Raw genomic sequence first — 14,871 nt, 5'->3', positions numbered from 1 at the left:
GATAAATCAGCTACAGCTGCAGAAGCAGGTGTAGCTGATAGCGTTGGTATCAATCCAATATCAAGTAAATACACAGTCAGTATTGCAGATACCAATACTGACACCGGTGCTGAGATGAATTGTCATTAATCTGCATAATCTCAACACTAAATCAGCCATTCTTACTCTCCTCAATAAATAGTTAACACAACAAAACACAACTTTCAGCTTTTCATGTATTTTGAAACTGAATTTTTTCGCCCCCAAGACCTGGAATGTAAACGTGCTTGTCTCCAAAGCACTCTGGGTTCAACTTTGGTTGATGTGCTATAAACTATAAATTAGGGGTGGGCGAACTCCAGGCCTCAAGGGCCGGTGTGCAGCAAGTTTTATCCAACACAGCTGATTTAAATGGCTAAATTCCTAATCAACATGTCTTGAAGTTCTCCAGAGGCTGGGTAATGAACTCATCATTTGATTCACATCTGATTCAGGTGTGTTGACCCAGGGTGAGATCTAATACCTGCAGGACACCAGCCCTTGAGGTCTTGAGTTCTCCTCCCCTGCTATAAAGAAAATAGATGTGACAGTCAACACAGTTCGAATGATTCAGACATTTTTCATCGTCCATATTTGTGGTATATTTTTGCCATTTCCAAAAAATGTTATTCATTTAACACAATCAATGCTACTGATACCATGTTTATACATATATACGGATCGATTCAAATTGGACTGATATATTGTTAAGTACAAAGCTGTATGTTCTTCACCTTCAGATGTTTTGTCGTTGCAACATTATGGTTGCTGTTCAGGCTCAGTTTCATTTTAACTCGAGCATCTGCACCCTGCCACAGACGTCCTTTTCAGCAACATTAACCGACTCCTTCAATCTTTCTTTTTTACTTGCTCTTGATAAATCTGTCTCTGTGCATCTTATAAATATAATACAGAAAAGCTTCCAGGCATATTAATTTGTAAAGCTTGCTGCAGCCAGGCCTGTATTAGACACGTCCCAGGGTGCCTTGTGTGAAAATTAGCATTTGATTATTTCCCTTTGCTCTCTTCTTCCATTAGCAACACAACTTTACTGTTCTCAAGGACTGAGAATGCAAATTAGCTGTGTAACTAACAAACTGTTATCAGTCTGAATGGTCTCTGTGGGTTTTGCCATCTTTTATGCGGCGGCGAAACCACTCTTCATTTGTGCAAATTGTATTACGTTCAGCAATTGTGGGAAATAACTGGTGGCAAAACCTCTGAAAAAGAAAATTATGTTGTCGGACTGAAGAAAGAAATGTGTTTTGAACGCCTTCATCCACAGGAAGACCTCCCCTCCACCCACTATCTCTGTCCACACAGAGCTGTCAGTCAGTTTATATCTCTTTCTTGTGCCTGAGGTTGATATCAGATACAGAGAGCAGCGCATTAAAGTGATGCCGCTACCCTCCTTTTCCAAAAGTTAAAATGAGAAACAGACTTGGAATACAAATAGCCACAGATCAAATGAATGGTAGGGATTTTGAGCTCCTTATCTCACTCAGTCAGTCATTTTGGAGCCCAGACACCAAAAGGAGAGACTATGGGCTCAGAGGTTCTCTCAGCAAGCCCTCTGGCTGCAGCGCAAACAGGGACATCTTACACACATATCGCTTTCAATTTTTCCTTCAACATTGTTATTATATTTTTGACAGTTTCTTCAAAGAAGCTATTTTTCTGCTCATGCTTTTGCTACTGATACCATATGTTTGCCATATTTCGGCCTCCCTTTGCTTTTGGGAAATCCAGAGAAAAGTTGAGCCTCTGAGACTTCACTTTGTGCATCATTTGTAAGAAAGGATTTTGATTTTTAAGACAGGGCGTTAAGCCTGCTAATCCCCAATTTATGCTGCCGTTGCTCTGGAACGGTTTCTGACAGGTATTAAAAGTAGGACTGGTGTTTGAAGTTCTTTTCAGCAGCTTCAGTGAGTCCACATTTCAGTGGTGAGGTTAGTTTAGACTTTGAGTGTTTGAGCCACAAAAACACACTCAGAAATCTCCTCAGCTGCGATGTGTTTAATCAGCCTTTGAATTAAATTTTTTTTTTAAAAAAAACAAAGAACAAAAAAAAGCTTTTAATTTCCATAGAATTTAGTCATGGGATGGGGCAATGGTTCTCACCAAGTGGGGTTTGATCGAGAAGGTTGCTGCTGCTTGTCAGAAATATGATTAAGCTCTGAAATAGTCTCTGCTGACTGAACGACCCTTGTTGAGTGTTCACCAAAAGCAACTCACATTTCAGCCTTGCTCCTTGGGTTCAACAGTTGAAGAAATGAAAGGAGAAAACGATCTCTTTTGAATTGCCTATATTTACTACCACATTCAAATTCTTGGGTATGTGTGTGTGTGTGTGTGTGCGTGTGTTTCTCTTCTTTTCAGCAGTGAACGTGCACAATGTCGCTCTGCACAGAATGAATGACTGAATATCATCTGTGCATGCTGACAAATGGGCTATAAAACCACATGTTTCCTTTACATTTCAGTCCGTTACCAGTCCCATTATTGTCTTTTTGAGTTTTGACAGTTAATAATGTCCCTTTTGATCCAAATTTGTTTTCTGATTTGAATCAATAAAGTTTATCAGAGTACTCATCACAGTACAGGGACACAAATACACAGCACAAAATCAAATAGCTTTTTTGTACGATACACTCAAATATCCTCTTTCTTCATTTATTTGGTAATATTGTCTCTCATAAAACCTCTCTGAGAGGTAATTACTTTAACTATAAAAGAAGATGTAATATGAAGTTTCTATTGCCAAGTTGTTCATAATGACAATAACGCCCCCTCCCCCGCAGCTTTGTATAACGTTTTAGGAGAAACATCACAATGATTTGTGTGTGAGTGTGTGCATTTTTCCTTTGGTTTTGTAATAAAGGAATATTAGAAAACTTATAGAAAAACAACATTTTAAAAGGAATGGAAAATAATCAAACTCTGGACTAAAAATTGGTGCTCAAAGAAACACATAAATACCTCTGTGAGTATAGAATTATCTCCATCTTCCGGGCTGATTTTGATGATAGTTACATTTTTGCTTCTAGCTCTGTGTTGCTGTAGTATGCCCTTTGGAGCAATAAATGCAACCAAGCTATCATTCTTAGTTTGGTGGTTTATCATTGCTATTATCATTATTATTTATCATTAGATCCCAGTTACAAGGAAAGTCTAAAGCAAGTGAAGAAAGGAAAGGAAGTCTGGACCGGCTTTCCATCTGAAGGTCAGAGTCTGGTCCTTTTCCCTAATAGGTTAATAGAAGCTGATAGAGATCGGTGTTGAAGAGACTGGCCTAGCTCTAACGCCTATATCCAAATGCCAATCCCACTAAAACTCTAATGATGCAACTTACTAGCAAACCTTGAGTGCAATCAGCTGCCACACCCGCTAACAGTAGCTCTCCTCATTGATCCTTGCACTTGGAAAAATTGCTAGGTTAAACGTTAGTGACCAGCAAATAGCCCCCAAGGATGTGTTCAATTCAAGGGCTGGAACAACCCATTAAAACTATTTGAGAGATGTAACATAAAAAAAGCTTTACCTTTGTCCACAATGTTAGACGTTAAAAGCAAATGGATATTATATTTAAGCAGTTTAGCAAGGGTAAAGCAACTAGCTCGAACAAATAATAGGAATCATGACATGTGACATTCACTCAGAGAAAACCTATCATTTCCTTTTCTTGTAGCTAAATACAACCGTGCTATTTTATCTTGGTTTAACGGTCTATCTTTGCTAACATTCTCCAAGTAGCACTAAAACGATCATATAGCTAAAACTATATAATAGTCAATAGAATTTTTATTAGATTAGATTAGATACATTTTTTAAGTAATGGCAGTCCTAGATAAAAATTTTAAAAGAAGGAAAAAAAATATGTTGGTGTTACCATGTATAATTTGGTCCATTTGTTTTTAGACAATGGTAGCTTTGCCTTTACACACCACCACAGTGGAATTTAAATCAAGCGGTCAATATGTGATTGAAGTGCAGATTTTCAGCTTTGATTAAAGGGATTCAACAAAAATGTTGTATCATCTGTTTAGCAGTTACAGCCATTTTTCAACATGGTCCAAAGTTTTCAGAGGATCAAAATAAAACGAGCAACCTAAAATAATTTCAAATATCATTGTTTATAATAATGTGATGAATACTATGATGACCCTACCCACTCAGCCTTCTCTGTTCTGCCTCTTTCTGGTCTTGTGTTGAAGGCAGCAGGTTGTGAAAGGCAGATACTGAGAGACGGCACATCTGTTGGCACTTGGCTAATGGTTTAAAACGGCTTGACGCTAATGTTTTCACTTCTTTCCAGCAGGCAGGAGAACAGCTGGTTTGGGTTTGGCTTTGGATTAACTTCATTTTTCTTTTAGAGACCTTTGCAACATATGTGAATTCACACTCTTCACGTGACTGATCTAGCCACTACATTTTTATTTCTTTTAATTTACATTTTTATTCCTCTAAGACAAATTTATATGTGTGATCTCCCTCCCTTTGTCTGACCTTTGGGCTGCTTTGTGACAATATGCTTTGCAGTCAATGACTGCCTGATGTCTAGAACCAGACACCACCAAATGCTGTCTTTCCTCTTTTGAGATGCTCTGCTAGGATTTTACTGTAGACACCTTTATTTGTGGGTCCCTCCAGTTTTGTCTTCAGTTACTGAAACTCATGCTCTGCTGGGTTGAGATCAGATGACTGACTTGGCCATTGAAGAATTTCCCATTTCTTTGCCCAGAGAAACTGCTGGGTTGATTTTGCAGTTTGTTTTGGATCATTATCCATTTGCACTGTGAAGCAGTATTTATCTGAATCTCAGCAGAAAGTATAGCCCTGTAAACTTCAGAATACATTCTGCTGTTCCTCTCTGTACACTCTGCAGTCACATCATCAGTGCTAGTGATCTAGTTAAATGCCTATGCCATAACACTGCCTGCACCCTGTTTGACAGATGATGTGGTATGGATTTGATCACGAGAGGTTCTCTTCCTTTCTCTTCCCATCATTATGGTATAGATTAATCTCAACTATTCTATTTTTTCAGAATTGTGGAAAAACAACCGGGCCTTCTTGATCCTCAGTGTAGTCAGTGGTTTGCATGTTGGTGTAAACACTTAATCTTTTCCATTCTTAAAGGTCTCTCTTGATTGTAGTTTCACAATATCTCCTTGAGAGTGTTCTTGACTACACTTGACTTATTGACTAGAAAGTATGAACACTTTTTAAACCAGTGAAATAACTCTGCAGTCATCCACTGCAGTTGTCTTCTGTGGGCTCCCAGGAATTTTGCTGTTTGTGAGCTAACTGGTGGATTGCTTCTTTTTTATGAATGCACCAGATTGTTGGTTTGGCAAGGATGATATTCATCTTCTGGGAACATGAATATCAGCACAAAGAAAGTCATCAGCCAAGAGAATTCTGCACTATAGACCAACGTAGGGGACACAGCAACTTTGCCTTTGTGAAAAAAGAACACCTCATCAACAAAGGCAAATGCCATTAATTAATTGTGCAGCTTAAAGTGTTGTAATGCAATGTGATGTGCTGGTTGTGGTTTGCTTACTTTAGATGATCCTGTTCATTGACTTCTAATTCACCAAAACAAAATCATTTCAGTATTCAAACCATAATGAAAGAAAAACATACAGGATCTTTCTACATGTTAAAAAAAACGGAGCTGACTGAATTTTAAACATATTTTTAGATGAAAGAAGGGCTGAAGATGCTGGCTTGCTAATCTTAAAAGTAAATTTAAAAAAATAGGAAGAATTTAAAATAAAAGAAATCTGGATTCCTTTGAGTCCACTAAACTATTAAGCACCAGTGGACTGGAGAATCTATACCTGATTTTAATGAGCATCCACAACTAGGCCAGCTAAAGCTACTGAGACTGCATTAGTGCCCGTTAAGTTAACTGCGAGGATATGCGACACTCACAGAGAAAATGTGAGAATGCTCAGATGTTGTCGTCCCCCCCATCAGAGAGTGGTGCAGTCTTGCATCATGCATGTGCTGCGCTCTGGGTTCCTTTTGCCTATGATGATATCATCTTCTTTTATTCTTTCTCACGTTGTACTTCATAAGACATGGGATATAGTGAAGATGACTGGATTTCTCATTTATTTAATGCTTTACTGAAATACCCTCATGCAGTCTCTTGTAAAAGATATTAGAGGTCTAAGAAAACTTAAATAATCTCATCTAATGTAACACATCTGAGAATTTCATCAGTGTTTCCTCATTCTAGTCAAAAATACTGCAGTGCATTCTGCCTCTGTCATTTACATTATGTAGAACAGTTGCTTTATAATTCTGTGTCCTTTCTCTGCATTGCACACACCTTATAGGCAACCTGAGGCTGTTTTAGCTATCAACTGATGCAGTTCTCCACATTTTTCTTAAGGCAGAGGTATGTGCAGATTGTAGCAGTTAGGCTTTTGATTAATGCAGTGTTGCCTTAATAATAATAATCACTTGGTCACTTATGTTCATGTTTTAGTATTTTATTTCAGGTAGTTTTTAAAAAATGACTTGCCTAATGTTAGTTGCATTAATAATAATAATAATAATAATAATAATAATAATAATAATAATAATAATAATAATAATAATATGTAAAATGGGTTTCAAGTTAGTTAAAAGGTATATTAACTTTAGAAAAATAAAAATGCTAATTTTATTTTATTTTATTTTATTTTATTTTATTTTATTTTATTTTATTTTATTTTATTTTATTTTATTTTATAGAGAAGCAGACTGTCTCTCAGACTTTCACACAAACCCTAACAAAAACAAACGCTTCGCTCCAGCCGGCTACTGTGATTGGTCCGTAGACACCCCCGAGTTCTCGCCCTATCTCGCGATGCCAAGGATTCTTCCCAGTGAGAAGCAGACGCTGAACTGTATTCAGTCGCTGTTGTGGCTGGGAGGCAGCAGAGTCAGGCAGTATCTTTGGTTGACCGTGATCCAGCCAAAGGTAAAGCAGGAGTCTTTTAAACTGACCGACAAAGAGAAAAGAAGCTACTGACGTGTCTGGCCAAACTCCGACTTTGCACGACACCTTTCATCCTCCAGGTAAGGTTGCTACCTTTATCGTCCTGTTGGCTCCCGCTGTCCAGACACTCATATGCAGGGCTAGCTGATATTTTCACAGTTGAGTTTTACACCAGCAAAGCAACATTTAACCCCCCCACCAATCTTCGCGTCCTCTTCTGTCACATTTTAAGTTCTCGTAAAGATCCTCGTAAAGCACTTTGTCGATAAGTCATGAAGAAAGCCTCCAGCTGGTCGGCGTGTGTTAACGGAACCAGAGTGGAGGGGGGGGGGGGGAGCAAGCAGCAACTTCAAAGCTCACTGTCGACTCTGTCTCTGGAATGGATATCCCTGTTAGCTTGTATGCTAACGATACATCTGCTTAGTATAAAGTGGCTTGGCTTGCTCACTAGCTAGCTGGCTAATTCGCTTGCCAACTCGACACAGTGATAATAGTTCTGGGTTACTGTCCTGTCGATGAGGCGGTGGTGAGGTGGCGAGGCGAGGGAGCCATGGCAAGCTTTTTGTGAATGAAACTGACAAACTTAACTTGTTCACCGGTTAGCTAACCTGCATGCATTGATACTTAAAGCGACAGTTCTGCTCTTGGTTTATAGTACCTTGAATAATTTTAAACCCAAAAGTCTTTGCAACAGAATAGCGACTTTTAATGCTAGTACCTCTTAAGGTTCAAAGGAAGGCATCTTTTTGTGCACAAACTTATCTACAGAGAGGATTTTACTCCACACATACCTCTAGCTGTGAGTTTATTGTACAATAAAGATAAAAAACCAGCTATGTGTAAAAAGCCTTTTGAGGAGTAGAGAATAATCAGAGATTTAATTTAAACAGCCTGAGCTCTCTGCTGTGGTAACTACACAGCTGTTAACTGTGTGCCTTTGTTATGGATCTTCTTTAAATGGCATGGGGTGTTTTTAGGGAAATGATATGTTCATGTTGTTGGTTTTTCTACATACTCTTACAAATGTGTTTACTCCAGGCAAGAAAAATTATGAGCCAGACAAAGCTGTCGGAGGAAAGGAAAAAGGTCTGCAGATTATTTGGCCACAGTTTTAAAATTGAACACTTAAAACATTTCTATATGGGCATTATTTTCATCTGTGCTGATTTTGAGATCATTGTCACCAAATTTATAGGTTTGGCCAGGCTCTACAAAGTACACATTCATTGTAAAACCAAACACACTAACATAAAATAAGCTATAATATAGCAGTGACCGTGTTATATGTAAGACCCTGGGTGTGCCTGTTTTTCTCCTTAACGTGCTAGTCATGTATCCCGGAATGATGAAGAGGATGGAAGGAGAATCTCTTATATTTTGTTTTTGTATTTTAATGTTTTTTGTGATTGCCCAGAGGAACAGTTATTCCTGTAATAAATGTCTGGTTGTTCAGGGAAATTTTTAAATAAGTAAATTTTAAGATGCATTTATTTGTTAAATGGTGGTTGCATTGTTGCTTAGCATTAAGACTTAGTCTGTTGTGTTTGCATGATATGGTCAAGAAAGGCACATATGCCTGTTGAACTGAGCATGGAATCTGGCATATGCACCAGCTGCCTCTTTAAATGGTGTGCAGACTCTGCCTACATGGTGTACTGCATGTGTTTATGCAAGTGTGTGCCAGTATTCAGGATCTCCTACTAAAAATCTCTGCCCACTTTGGGTGTGTCTCTTCCTTTCTGTTTGATATGATGCCAAGAAAGAGTCAGCCAATACCAGTCTACTCCATTTTTGAAGAGTTTTCTGCACTCTAAGTGTTAGAATAGGGACTGATGTTTAGTAGACTTATATAATATGTAAGTTCAAAAAAGGATGTTTCTGAGAAAATCGTAAGTGAAACAGCAGTTGTCATGTGTGTTTTGTTCATGCCGTACCGTTCTCTGCTCCCGGGTCACTGTGTAGAATTATGAACCAACACTCCGAATATGATCATGGTCAGTCCTGTGTTGCCAAAGCAGTTTGAGCTACCTAGGCGTACACTAAGTGTAAGATCTTGGAAATCATCATTTGGCATTTGGCAATGAGACAGCAGGACATTGTTTTTAAGTATAACAGAGAGAGCTGCAGCGGTTCAGACTGTGTAGGTTATTTATCCCTCCTTGAACTACTGCCGGGAGGTTCTTCTCAGTTGTCACTGGTTGTACCCCTCAAGGCCTACTGGATTAATTGATCACTTAATGCCTAGCATGTCACAGACCTTGACATGCGCTATTGTGTTGAAATAATCAGAATTATTTTCTTCACCTGTGAGATGTCATAATGTTTTAGCTCATGTGTGTTTGACACTGAATTTGTACTACCAGTTGTCACTTGTTAGCAGGGACTACGACTTTGCAAGCAGTTTAAAGTGAATCCTGGCACAAATAATAGGAGCTGATGGCACTTCCATTAAGAATGAATATTAAGGGAAGTGAGACCTACTGTCTTCAGAAATTAATAAAAATTCATATTGATTTGTACGTTTTTTTTTGTAATTGTTGGAGGAGGAGTAGATAGCTATTTGAAACTCTGTTATTACTGGTCACTTGTGGTTATTCCTCTGAAAGTGAAGGTAACTCTCTTGTATACTTTGCACCCTGTTGTATATTCTCCGTTGTACACAGCAATACTATCATTCCTAAACTAAATCCTGCCAGTATATCTTCCTAGCTGATTTATGGCTCTAGCTTTAGTCTTATTGATCTAGCATGCAGTCATACTGCATATCGATTCATTTGTGTGAAAATGAGGATTTTTCTCTAAAGGAAATTAAAATCCACTTATCTAAATGTAAACCAGACTTATGGCATACAACCTGATTTACATTTAGATCGATGGCCCCTATACTATGTTTATTCCCATGAGTGTTGTTTGTTTGTTTGAGGTTGTGAACACATCAGAGGACATTTGTGTGGCACGATTTTTCTTTTTTTACACGATAGATTTGCAACTAGGGCTGCGCGATATGACCATAATCTCATATCCCGATATAAGACGTTTCTCATCCCGATAACGAGATATATATCAATCCTGGGCAACTAGACTTATGTGAAGTATTTTCAGCTGGGTGTTGTGTACCTGGAGTTTATTTTTTTCTTATATTTTAGATATAAGTTGTAATGGCTGCCATTTTCTTTGAGAGTGCTTATTACACGGCGTGCTGGAGGGAAAAGCTTGTTCTAACGTTTGAGTGTAAGGTTTATTTTGAGCACCTGATGGCTCTTTTTTGCTTCTCATCCATAAACTCTGTACATACTCTTTCACGTGATTGTTGTGTATGTGGTAGAACAGGTTTGTCGTGTTTGCGTCTGAGGTGGGGACCGGTTTGCGGCATAGTTTGCATAGCACAGTTTTCTGGTCCGTGTCAGAGTTTTCATAACCAAACCTTGGTTCCACGTGGTGACCATCCAAATGATGAAAAAATATTGCAGTAAACGGTGTATTTTGCGACACTACGAAACAAACGATAGATGTTTTAATTTTGTCATCCGATATATTTTGTCATATCGCACAGCCGTATTTGCAGCTCATGTTCAGTGATGAATGCCCTTACCCATTTTATATGGGTTAAAAATCTTTGAATTTCATACTTTGTTGAAATGTCTACATAGAGGACTTATCTTCTTTTTTTTCAGTCAGTAAATGTAAAGTGTGGACGCCACATAAAAATGAGATGCTGGAAATCCATTTAAAAGCATTTGCAGAAGCAGGAAATTCATCATAGTAAAAATTTACCCTTTATGTTGTTGTTGATTTGAGTGCACTTTCAGTTCTGGCACTGAAAATGTTGACATGACACAGATGCAGTGGAAGCCCCTGAAAATGCAAAGTTATAGTTCAAACCTAAACTGAAGAAACTTTATCACCTCATTGTGGCAGCTATTCTGTCAACTTTGCCAATTGACATTCATCCCCTTCTAAAGCTTGGGGGCTACGTGGTTCCACTTGGTGCTCTGATTTTACATACAGTAAAGCAGTATTAGTGTTGGTACATTTTCAACAGAAATTAAAGCTTGCTTATTCCGAATTATAGATGTTTTCAACAAAGGCAGTTTTTCCACATGAATTCTGGATAGTGTCAAGAGATTATTCTCAGACACAATCTCATGAATGGAAATTGAGCATTTGGATTATAGTGGTTCTTCAGTGGGGCATCGAGGATGTACAACACATGAATCTCACTGATTCACTGTGAAGTTTTTGGATAGTTGCCTGCACTATTAGGCTCCGTTACACACACTCTGCAATCAGAAGCTGGCAGGGTTAAAAGTGTGTTTAGTGTCCAGTCTGACTGATTCAAACATTTGCGTTCTTATGTACACCTCTGGGTGATATCTGGAAAACTTCAGGGCTGCTGCATATGCGTGAAAACTCATTTAGTGACTAAAGCTGCTTAAACGTTAACGGTGCCTCAGTCTGTGCCAGCCAGCTGGTGGGAGTAAGCAAACAAATGTGAAATGGTGCCAATTAATAGAAAAGAAGTAGTTTGTATATTGTTGTTTAAAAGCCAGCGAGGGTGTGTAGAAATGTGCCTACATGGTTAAAGAAATAAAACCATATTCTGTGGAGCGTGAATTCATACTATTTTTGAGCTGTGGCAGATTGCAGTAACGCTGGCAAAAACTGCCAATGTGCTGATTACAGTCAGCCAATCAGAACAGAGAGCTGATTTAAAAAAAATCCTATAGAAGACAGAAGATGGTGTATATACTAATATTTGTGCAAATATGTGATCACTGTGAATGAAATTTACAATGTAATTATTTAACCCTTTAAGACCTACCATAGAACCAAGTCCGCCAGAGCTTACTTTATATTTTTACATGCTGTGGAGCCATTTTTGGCAGCATTTCAAGTTGCTATACATCAATACAACCATTATAGCCCAAATTTTAATAATATGTATGCATTAAGTCCATAGTAACTACATAAATTGCAAAAATGTGCAATAAACTACAAAAAAAACTACGTTTTTTTTTTTTTTTTTTTTTTTACATATATTTCTACTTAGAGAAATTTAAGAGGTTTATCCCTCAAAACTTTAAATACAAAAAAGTTGCAAAAAATAGTTCACAACAACAGGAAATTTATTTTGAGTGTCTTCATGGTTTTATTTTTGAGATACACCAATTTTTATATACTGCAGAAAATCGAAAAACAATCCTATAATGCAAATTTGCAGAGAAAACAGCATGTGCTTAAAAATAAACTATTTAAAGCAGTGCAATTTGAGTTCTAAGCATCCTAGAAACTATTCAGAAAAGCATAGAGTCAAACATGACTTTTAAAAACACCAGTAAAGGCTTATAAAGCCTACAAGTAAAAAATTATATTTTCCGCGAAAATGACGTCACTTCCGGTTTCGGGGAGGTAATTGCGGACATGCGATAGTTCGCACTGACGTCTATTTCAATGTAGGAAGTGTTCCGAACAGCTGATCGGATCGGCAAAGCCCGTTTCTGGAATATTATGTTTTTGTTCCTGCAAGCGCTTTTTATGCAATTTTTGCAAAGCTTTATGTGGAAGAAAACCGTGACCTAGGACAAGCTGATGGCATAAGATGTAAGTACAACTCATCTGGTTTCATATGCAAAAAAAATTATTGGGTTAAAATCCATGAAGCACTTTCAAAATAATCCTTTAGTCGCTTGTGTTGATCAGACAGCTTTACCTGGCTGTCTTAGATGCATTATTGCTTTTTCTTGATGTGACGCAAAATGCACCTTCTCATAAGTCACTCCTTCAGCATGATTGTGTTTTATCCACTTTTCCACTAAAATATTCAGATATGCATGCACCCTCTGATCTATTAGCATGTTCGCGTTTTCTCCAGTTTCTGGTGTCCTCTGACAGAGCCTACTCACCCAGCCCACAGAACACCAGAGCTGTTGTTCATATGCTAATCTACTGCACTTGCAACAAATTCTTTTTGGACTCTTTGTTGAACCCACATGCCACCATTTAGTCCCTTGTCTCCAGTAAATATTAAACACAGTGTCCCGTCTAGGGCTATCTGCTGAATTCGGTACCCTGCAATTTTATGTCATTGTGCTTTGATTTATTGTTGACGTCTGTCCTTCCACAGCCATTTCGGTCTCTTCTCTGATGAGTGCCCTTAATCAGCACATTTTACCACACTGCCTGGAACTGTCAAGTGTCCTTGTGGCTGAAGTAGAAAAGTGCAGAAGGCTGTTAAATGATAACAATGTTTTATACTGAACTCTACTCATTTGTCATTCTTTTTTTGTGGTAGGGGTTTCACAGAGAGGGAGTAAAGTGGAAACCAGATATCTATGATACAGTCATCATTATGCTTAAAATTGAGACCAATCTGAGACTACTTGTGTTCGATCTATCTGCTGTTTGTATTTTGCTGTTGCATGTAAATAATTAAAATTCTACATTATTTTACTAGTTCAAATCCAAGCATGTCTATCTCTACGAAAGACGGCAGCAGCTAAGATCTAAAGGCTGGGTAGTATCTCCCAGAACCTCTTATTAGGATATGTGGTCCAGCCTCATTGAAAATCAAGTGTTTATAGTTGTGAGTCATACAGAAGGGGGAGGGTTGTGGAGATTAGATATTGTTCAAAAACAGCCGTGATGGTGGGCATTTCCAGGCAGTTGCTCTAGAGAAACATGCGTGTGATATGTGCCGGTGTGGTGAGTGAGGAAAGAGGGCTGGATTCAAAGGTCCAAGCAGCTTTTTCTTCATCTCCACTCCAAAATTTCTAGTTTCTGTCAAATTTCTTTTTTTTCTTTATTTTAACAGAGCACAGATTTTTTTTTTAACACAAAGCATAATTTATTAGTCTTTGCACACAATATCAAGTTAAAACTAAAACTGGGGGTTATCTTTCAATTTACACACAGTAAAAAACTTGAGCTGTCACTTGAGAAGGCATCATGGCGGAAACAAATCAGTTTAGACTTGAGAAAAAACAATTGTTGATGCTCACGAAGCAGGAGATAGATATGCAAAGTTATCACATCATTTCAAAATGTCAAGAACTGGAGAGATAGAAGTATCATCAAGAAATTCAAATTAAGCCACACAGTACAGAACAAGCCTGGCTGAGGTATGAAAGGAATGATTTCAAATACTCTGGAGAGAAAACTAATTAGAGATGTGTCTAAAGAGACCAGAACAACTGCCAAGACTTGAGTGAAAGACTTCGGCAAACAGGAGTTGTAGTCTCAAAGAAGGCGGTTACTAAAAATCCTAAAAAGGAATGTACTGTGAGGTTGCATACCAAGAAAAACTCTACTTCTGCAAGAAGAGACACCTTCAACCCTGAATGAAGTATACTGAGGGCAACCTGGAGAAAGATTATGCATACTGGAAGCTCATCCTTTGGTCAGATGAGATGCCACTAGAGCTGTTTTCCCAAAGAAAGGCTGCTTATGTTTGAAGGGGAAAAAAGGGAGCGGTGCACTATCCAAAGAACATCGACCCCAAAGTGAAACTTGGTGGAGGGAGTATTATGATATGTAGGTGCTTCAGTGCATCTGGAACTGGGAATCTCGTCAAGGTGAAAGGAATAAATCAATAAAGAAGGATATGTAAGATTTTGAAAGAGAACCACAAATAGTAACAAAATTGGGTCTGTGTTGTTACTTTGTCTTCCAACACGACATAAACCCCAAACATGTGTCAGCCCTGGTCAAGAACTACGTCAAGAAGACCAAAGGAAATGTTATTGACTAGACTGTCAAAACCCTTATTTGAATCCCATTAAAAATCTTTGAGGTGAACTATAGACTAAGGTCCATGCCAGACCATCGAATCCGGAGGAGCTAGAGATTTGAATGGGCAG

General features: G+C 38.2%; 1 protein-coding gene across 2 annotated transcripts in view; it reads left to right on the top strand.

Annotated features, from left to right (window-relative positions):
- Positions 1-6,929: 6,929 nt before the first annotated feature.
- glceb (glucuronic acid epimerase b) overlaps positions 6,930-14,871 on the top strand; it is a 57,291-nt gene continuing 49,349 nt past the window's right edge. For both annotated transcript variants that reach the window (XM_035909115.2, XM_006793867.3), the window contains exon 1: positions 6,930-7,095. The gene's annotated coding sequence lies outside the window, so the exon portion shown is untranslated. The remainder of the gene's footprint in view (positions 7,096-14,871) is intronic.

The sequence above is a fragment of the Neolamprologus brichardi genome, chromosome 1 (assembly GCF_056152115.1).
Source record: "Neolamprologus brichardi isolate AB-2024 chromosome 1, ASM5615211v1, whole genome shotgun sequence".
NCBI lineage: Eukaryota > Metazoa > Chordata > Actinopteri > Cichliformes > Cichlidae > Neolamprologus > Neolamprologus brichardi.
Note: the sequence above shows the minus strand (reverse complement) of the source record. Positions and strands in the feature narration are given on the sequence as shown.